This window comes from Schistocerca americana, chromosome 10 (assembly GCF_021461395.2).
Source record: "Schistocerca americana isolate TAMUIC-IGC-003095 chromosome 10, iqSchAmer2.1, whole genome shotgun sequence".
In the NCBI taxonomy this organism is placed as follows: domain Eukaryota; kingdom Metazoa; phylum Arthropoda; class Insecta; order Orthoptera; family Acrididae; genus Schistocerca; species Schistocerca americana.
This window is the reverse complement of record NC_060128.1, coordinates 55,772,319-55,780,595: the sequence shown is the minus strand read 5'-3', so window position 1 is coordinate 55,780,595 and position 8,277 is coordinate 55,772,319. Positions and strand designations below refer to the sequence as shown.

The window sequence follows — 8,277 nt, the reverse complement described above, 5'->3', positions numbered from 1 at the left end:
TAATAAATAAATAACTTTATTATTTGACGTAGGTTGGCAGAAACAGTTTGGCGTGACCCAGGATGGAGCCCTGAGGTACGGCCAGCAGAAGTGGGCCACGGAGCCCTTCACGAATAGCACCGACCCCCACACTGCCGCACGGCCGTGCTACCGAGGCGCCAATCGAAGCCCGAGGAAATACTGTGTGGCCGGCGCGCTCCTTTTATTTCTGCGCACACAATGGCCGCGATCCCGCCGCCAGATAATGGGCAGAGCGGCCGGGCCGGGCCGGGCGTTCTCCGCTAATAGCTGACAGCTCGGCGGATTCCTCGGCGGCAAGGCCGCGGGATCTGGCGACCGCGCCGGGAGCGCCTCGGAGAACACAGTAGTCCGGGAGCCCGGGGGCCCGCACCTGCACCTGCCGCGTCTGCTGCTGTGGCCCGGTGTGCGGCGGGGGGTGCTTCTAGCGCAGCTGCCGTTTCTCTCCTCTCTCGTTCATAACAACGAAGAGGTAGGTGAGCTCGTGCACCGTATCTCGGCTCGGAGAAAGCCTTTGATACAGTTCGGTCGATTTGACTTTCAGCTCTCCTGAAGAAGACTGGGATAAATTGTAGGGTCCGAATCCACTCGTCAGCGTTGAGAAATGACGTCGTACTTACGGCAGAGACGCTACGTATAGGAAATCTATGAAAGCAACGGATCGAACTTGTAAACAAACGAATGTAGCATAAGATAAAATTACAATCACATTCATGCAGTTATTTACTTAGTCACGAATTACATCGAAACGAACTTAAGATAACGAAAATAACTAAGAACAAGAATTAAAAACAAATTTTCATGTCCGGTAAAAACTAATGTGTGTGTGTGTGTGTGTGTGTGTGTGTGTGTGTGTGTGTGTGTGTGAAATCTTATGGGATTTAACTGCTGAGGTCATCAGTCCCTAAGTCTACACACTGCTTAACCTAAATTATCCTAAGGACAAACACAGACACCCATGCCCGAGGGAGGACTCGAACCTCCGCCGGGACCAGCCGCACAGTCCACGACTGCAGTGCCTAAGACCGCTCGGCTAATCCCGCGCGGCGGTAAAAAATATTCTCGTAATTTATGCGACTAGAAAAGCGCACAGAACCTTTAAATTGCATTACAGTAAAGCACATGTTCAGGTCATACTGTTATAAAATAACGTTAATTTTATATTAATTATTGAACCTAACGTGACAAGCGCAGGAAAGTGGGTGGGTTTTGGACCGGGAAAAACTAAAATGTATCAGAAAAACGAAAAAACTACATGAATGACAACAAATACGAAACAGTAGCATAAAATGTGGAGAAACCGACGCACTAAATTCTAAAAGAAAAGCCAGTAAATTACGAATGAATATCTACAAAAAAAATATAGAATATTGGAATCGATAACTAGAGTTAACCTATGTAGGTAAACTCCAGTTACAGATTCCAATCGCTCCATGATTCATACGTTAATCATTCTTGCAATTGTATGCATTGCAACATAATAGTATTACTACGAGTACATTTATAAATGCATTCTAAAACTACTTCTGAGAATAAAAAAATTGGAATCGGCAAGAGGAACTGATCTTCTATACAGGTCAATTCTAGTTACCTATTCCAATATTAGTAACTTTTTTGCAGTAGTTCAGAGAACAATTACAAATGCAGAAGTCATATTACCCTACGTTTTAGTGGGCAGACGTGCTAGAATAACGATCTAATTAATGAATCACCCAATGGCTGGAATAGGTAATTAGAATTGACCTAGGAGGTCAGTCCTAGTTACCGACTCGAACTTTTAGACGATTTACGATTGTGGACAGTTTTGCAGTAAATGTGTGGACCACGTTTTTGTAGGATTCCTAGAGTTCTTATTGATCTCAGAACTACTACGGAAAAGTAAGAAATATTGTAGTTACAGCTTCCAAATTTTTGTTTTTCTTTCATACTAATGAAGATATAATATCACATGTAGAAATCCTCTAACACTTTAGTGCACACACTTGTTAAAACGATCTAAATAACGGACCATGGAATGGCTGGATTCGGCAACTAGAATTAACCTATATACGTTAGTTCCAGTTACCCATTCCAGACGCGACTTTTTTTCTCAATTTTCTTTACTTGTGTACTCGTCCCGTTAGATTTAACAATCAGTATTACAAGTTAACGCTGATTCATAATATTATGACTTCAATTCCCAGCCTGGTCAGAAATTTTCTCCTTTCGCGCACTGCATGTCGTGTTGTGCCATTTCGTCAACATTGACATGCATGTCGCCGGATTGTGGCGTCGGCTGAAAGGCGCGCAACTCGCCGGCCGAACTTCTCCGGGTGGGGACTCCAGGCCATCAGTGCCAAACAATCGGATCGAACCGTCCTACTTCGTCTATATCGGTCGATCGTCCGCTCGAAGCTGCATTATGGGAGCTTTGTATACTCCTCTGCACGGCCGTCCATCTCACGCCGCCTGAACTCTATACAACATCGGGGGGTTACGTCTTGCGATCGGAGCGTTCTATATTAGTCCCGTCGAGAGTCTTCATGCTGAAGCCGGTGAATTGCCACTAACCTACCGGCGCGATATACTGCTTTGTCGGTATGCCTGTCGGCTATTGTCAGTGCCCGACCACCCGTCTTATCGTTCCTTTTTTGACGACTCTCTCGACCGTCAATACGGGTTGTATGTCTCTGCCCTGCTACCCCCTGGAGTTCGCTTTCGTCGCCTCCTTCCCCCTGCGGGTTCGGGGGTTAGAATAGGCCCGCGGTATTCCTGCCTGTCGTAAGAGGCGACTAAAAGGAGTCTCAAACGTTTCGGCCTTATGTGATGGTCCCCTGTCGGGTTTGACCTCCATATCTCAAAATTTTTCCGAAGAGCGAGCCGATTGGGGAAGGGCGCCTTACTTGGTGCATTGTGTCCGTGTTGTGTTGAGAACTTTCGCCATCTTATTCGTCGTTGCATTGCAGTCTTGCCCGCTCTCCATCTCTTGGGCATCGATGCGCCCCTGCGTGCACTCTCTGCCAAGCACTGTGCAGGGCCATTTTCTGCACTGACGACGCCCATGGACCACATGTCACCTAACATCCAGCACGGTAGCCAATCCGTTGTGGTGGGGCCGCCATGTACCCTCTTGGTTGTAGCCCCCTGACAACACAGGGATCGCTCTACTGATGCCTGCGCCGTTCACTCCCCACGTATGCCAAGGAGTAGATGCCCATCTCCCTGGGGCATCAGGACTCCCGGCAATGGCCATCCTGCCAGGTGGCCTTTGCTGTGGCTGGGTGGCGCCCGTGGGGAGGGCCCTTGGTCGGAGTAGGTGGCATCAGGGCGGATGACCCGCAATGAAGCGTGGTACATCATCTCTCGCTGGCGGCCAGCAGCCAGCAGTCTCTAAGCGTTCTCGGGCTCAATTTAATGCTCAGAAGTACGATCCGAAAACGTTCCCCTCCCTGGCCACGCCGTGGGAAGAGCGTAAGTCTCAGGATGGAGGTAACAGTTATTCGCCCCGATTCTTAGTTTGCACGAGAGCTGATGGGGAGTCTTTTCTCTCCACCAAGCCTCAGTTCTTCGTCGAGCATTTAGAGGACAAGTTTGGGGAGGTGGAGGGCTTGTCTAAAATGCGCTCTGGGTCAGTACTGATACAAACGGCATCCTCCGCCCAGTCACGCAGGTTACTTGCTTGTGACAAGTTGGGGGATGTTAACGTTTCTATTACACCACATAAGAGTTTAAATATGGTCCAGGGTGTTATTTTCCATAGGGACCTCCTTTTGCAGTCTGATGACGAGCTGCGCGCCAACTTAGAACGTAGAGGTGTTCATTTCGTCCGGCGCGTTCATCGGGGTCCGAGGGACAATCAGGTTGCTACCGGTGCCTTCATCTTGGCCTTCGAGGGTGATACGTTACCGGAAAAGGTCAAGGTGATGGTCTACCGATGTGACGTCAAGCCCTGTATCCCTCCCCTGACGCGGTGCTTCAAGTGCTGGAAGTTTGGCCATATGTCTTCCCGCTGCACTTCCAGCCTCACATGTCGCGATTGCGGACGCCCGTCTCATCCCGATACTCCATGTGCCCCGCCTCCCATCTGCGTCAACTGCGGGGAGCACCATTCACCTTGCTCGCCTGACTGCAAAGTCTTTCAGAAAGAGCGCAAAATCATGGAATATAAGACCCTGGACCGGCTGACCTATACTGAGGCCAAACGGAAATATGACAGACTCCATCCTGTGAGAATGACATCTTCTTATGCAGCTGCTACAACAACTGTGCTAGCTCCATCAGTTTCGAGACTTCCAGCCAGCTCGATAAGCAGTAAGACTCCTCCTGCCCCCTTGCCCGTGGGGGGCTCTACCCAACAGGTTGCTCCTGCACCACCTACCTCAGGAGCAACCTCCTCCCACCCGTCGGGGACGTCCGTCCCCGCTTCTCAGCCGGAGAAGCGCCTAACTTCTTCGGCTACTCTCGCCCGTAAGAGTTCCCTTGGGACGCTCCCTTCCCAGGGTTCCCCCAGCGGGAAGGATGACGGCCACCAGTGGCATAAGTCCTCACCAGCAGCCGGGCGTAGGGCTTCACGATCCTCCTCTGTCCCGGAGACTGAATCGGTGAAGCCTTCCCAGCCGGTGAAACCCAAGGTTCAGCGAGAGAAGTCCAAGAGAAAGACCTCTAAGGCCAAAGAACTTGCGGTGGCACCAACCCCACCGCACCTTTCGCGCTCTGCGTCTGAGGATGAAGTCGAGATTCTGGCGTCCGCTGAGGACCTTGATATCGCTGGTCCCTCAGACGCCATGGATGCCTCTCGTACGGGTACTGAATCGGTGGCAGTGAGTGAACAAGCGGCGTAAATTGCCTTCCCAGTCCCTTCACGCCTTTCTCAGCCATGGACAATACCATCCTCCAGTGGAACTGCGGCGGTTTTTTCCACCATTTAGCTGAGCTCCGCCAACTTCTCAGCCTTCGCCCTTTCTTCTGCATTGCTCTCCAGGAAACTTGGTTTCCAGCGATGCGAACCCCCGCCCTCCGTGGCTATCGGGGTTATTACAAGAACCGAGCAGCTTATGAAAGGGTGTCTGGTGGCGTCTGCATATATGTCCTTCACACTCTGCACAGCGAGTCTGTCCCTCTCCAGACGCCTTTAGAGGCTGTCGCTGTACGCGTATGGACGCCACAGGCTGTTACCGTCTGCAGTCTTTACATTCCACCGGATGGTGATGTCTCGCAGCATGTCCTGGCTGCACTGGTCGCCCAATTGCCGCCACCTTTCTTGCTATTGGGCGACTTCAACGCCCATAACCCTCTGTGGGGTGGGTCAGTGGCCACAGGTCGAGGCGCCATCGTTGAACATTTGTTGTCGCAGCTCGATCTCTCGCTGTTAAATGATGGCGCCTTCACACACTTCAGTGTGGCGCATGGCACCTACTCCGCCATTGACCTTTCCATCTGTAGCCATAGCCTCTTACCGTCTGTCCAATGGAGTGTGCATGACGACCTGTGTGGTAGTGACCACTTTCCGCTCTTTTTGTCACTACCACAGCGTCACTCTTCTGGGCGCCCTAGCAGATGGGCTATGAATAAGGCTGACTGGGATTTGTTCTCCTCCACTGCCGCTTTTGAGCCTCTCTCTACTGATGACATTGATGCGGTGGTTCAATCTGTCACCACCGGCATCGTTACTGCCGCCGAATCTGCCATTCCCCGTTCTTCTGGGTCCGCTCGGCGGAAGGCTGTGCCTTGGTGGTCGCCTGAGATCGCTGAAGCGATTAAAGATCGCCGGCGGGCGCTCCAGCGTCACAAGCGACATCCCTCCTTAGCCCACCTTATCGCCTTCAAACGGCTGCGTGCGCGGGCCCGCCTCCTTATCCGCCAAGGCAAGAAGGAGTGCTGGGAGCGGTATGTGTCCACCATTGGCCTCCATGCCACTCCCTCGCAGGTCTGGGCCAAGATTCGACGCGTCTACGGCTATCGGACCCCTGCCAGCGTCCCTGCGCTCTCACTGAATGGAGCCGTTTGTACCGACTCCGACGTCATTGCAAATCGCTTAGCAGAGCATTTTGCTATGAGTTCCGCTTCTGCGAATTACCCCCAGGCCTTCCGCTCCATTAAAGAGCGGCTGGAACGTCGGAGCCTTTCGTTTCGCACCAACCACCCGGAATCTTACAATGCTCCATTCAGTGAGTGGGAATTTCGCAGTGCCCTAGCTGCTTGCCCTGATACCGCTCCTGGGCCAGATGGCATCTACTGTCAGATGCTGAAACACCTTTCAGTGGACTGCCAGCGGCGCCTTCTCGATCTTTACAACCGTCTTTGGGTCGAGGGGGAGTTTCCGTCGCAATGGCGGGAAGGCATTGTCATCCCCGTTTTGAAACCTGGGAAGACCCCTCTGGAGGTGGACAGCTACCGTCCCATTAGCCTCACCAACGTTCTTTGCAAGTTGCTTGAACGGATGGTGAGCCGGCGCTTGCATTGGGTACTGGAGTCTCGGGGCCTTCTGGCTCCGTCTCAGGGTGGGTTCCGTAAAGGCCGCTCCGCCACCGACAATCTGGCGAGCCTGGAGTCGGCCATCCGTACTGCTTTTGCCCGCCGTCAGCACCTGGTCGCTGTCTTTTTCGACATGCGGAAGGCGTACGATACGACATGGCGTCACCACATTCTTTCTACGCTTCATGGATGGGGTCTTCGGGGTCCTCTGCCGATTTTTATCCGCAATTTTCTGTCGTGTCGTACCTTCCGCGTGCAAGTCGCGGCCTCGTATAGTTCCTCCCACGTCCAGGAGAACGGTGTGCCACAGGGCTCTGTTTTAAGTGTCTGTCTGTTTTTAATAGCCATTAACGGGCTTGCTGCGGCCGTGGGAAATTCTGTCTCCGCTTCCCTGTATGCTGACGACTTCTGCCTTTATTACAGCTCTACTGGCATTGCAGCTGTTGAACGTCAGCTACAGGGCGCTATCCGTAAGGTGCAGTCTTGGGCTGTAACGCATGGGTTTCAGTTTTCGGCAGCCAAGACCTGCGTTATGCATTTCTGCCGGCGCCGAACAGTCCATCCTGAGCCGCGGCTTTCTCTTGCCGACGAACTCCTTGCTGTGGTCGAGACCCACAGGTTTTTGGGGGTGGTTTTCGATGCCCGGTTGACTTGGTTGCCTCATATCCGGCAGCTGAAACAGACGTGTTGGCGGCATCTAAACGCTCTGAGATGCTTGAGCAACACCCGCTGGGGCGCCGACCGCTCTACACTGTTGCGGCTCTACCAGGCGTTAATCCAGTCCCGTCTGGATTATGGGAGCCTGGCTTATGGCTCAGCATCCCCATCTGCGTTACGGGTGCTGGACCCGATTCTCCACAGCGGGATACGCCTTGCCACTGGTGCTTTCCGCACCAGCCCTGTGGACAGCGTACTAGTGGAGGCAGGTGTACCTCCACTGCGGTTCCGACGCCAACGTTTGCTGGCCGCTTATGCTGCCCATGTTCTAAGCTCGCCCAGGCATCCAAACTATCGTCTCCTGTTCCCGCGGTCGGTCGTCCGTATGCCAGAACGTCGGCCCCGGTCTGGTTGTACAATAGCGGTCCGCGTCAAAGAGCTTCTCTCTGGGCTCCAGGGTTTCACTGTTCCACCTCCTTTCCGGGCTACTTTGCATACCCCCCCCCCCCCCCCCATGGTGTGTTCGTAGCCCTAGCCTTCGGCTCGACTTGGCACAGGGCCCTAAGGACTCAGTCCCTCCAGAGGCCTTCCGCCGCCGCTTTTATTCCATCCTGGCCACGTATCAGGGCTCTGGTGTTGTTTACACTGACGGTTCGATGGTTGCTGGTCGTGTCGGATATGCGCTCACTCTAGGGGGACCTTTCCGAACAACGTTCCTTGCCGGATGGCTGCAGCGTTTACACTGCTGAGCTGGTCGCCATCTTTCGTGCCCTAGAGTATATCCGCTCCTGCTCAGGTGAGTCCTTCGTTATCTGTAGCGATTCCCTGAGCGGTTTACGAGCTCTCGACCAGTGTTTCCCTCGTTCTCGTTTGGTGATGGCTATCCACGAGTCTCTGCATACTCTCGCCTGTTGCGGCCGCTCTGTGGTCTTTGTGTGGACCCCCGGTCATGTCGGTATCCCGGGTAACGAACATGTTGACCGCCTGGCGAAAGAGGCCACCAGTAAGCCATCTCTGGACGTTGGCCTCCCAGAGACTGATTTGCGGGCAGTCTTCCGCCGCAAAATCTTGGCGCTATGGGACGATGAATGGCGCGAACTGCCAATGCGCAATAAACTCCGTGCTGTCAAGGAGACGACGGCTGTGTGG

At 53.1% G+C, this 8,277-nt stretch overlaps 1 protein-coding gene across 1 annotated transcript in view; it reads left to right on the top strand.

The window, feature by feature from the left end:
- Window positions 1–351: 351 nt before the first annotated feature.
- Window positions 352–8,277, top strand: part of LOC124552490 (calexcitin-2-like) — a 427,884-nt gene continuing 419,958 nt past the window's right edge. The window contains exon 1 of the mRNA XM_047126772.1: window positions 352–490. The gene's annotated coding sequence lies outside the window, so the exon portion shown is untranslated. The remainder of the gene's footprint in view (window positions 491–8,277) is intronic.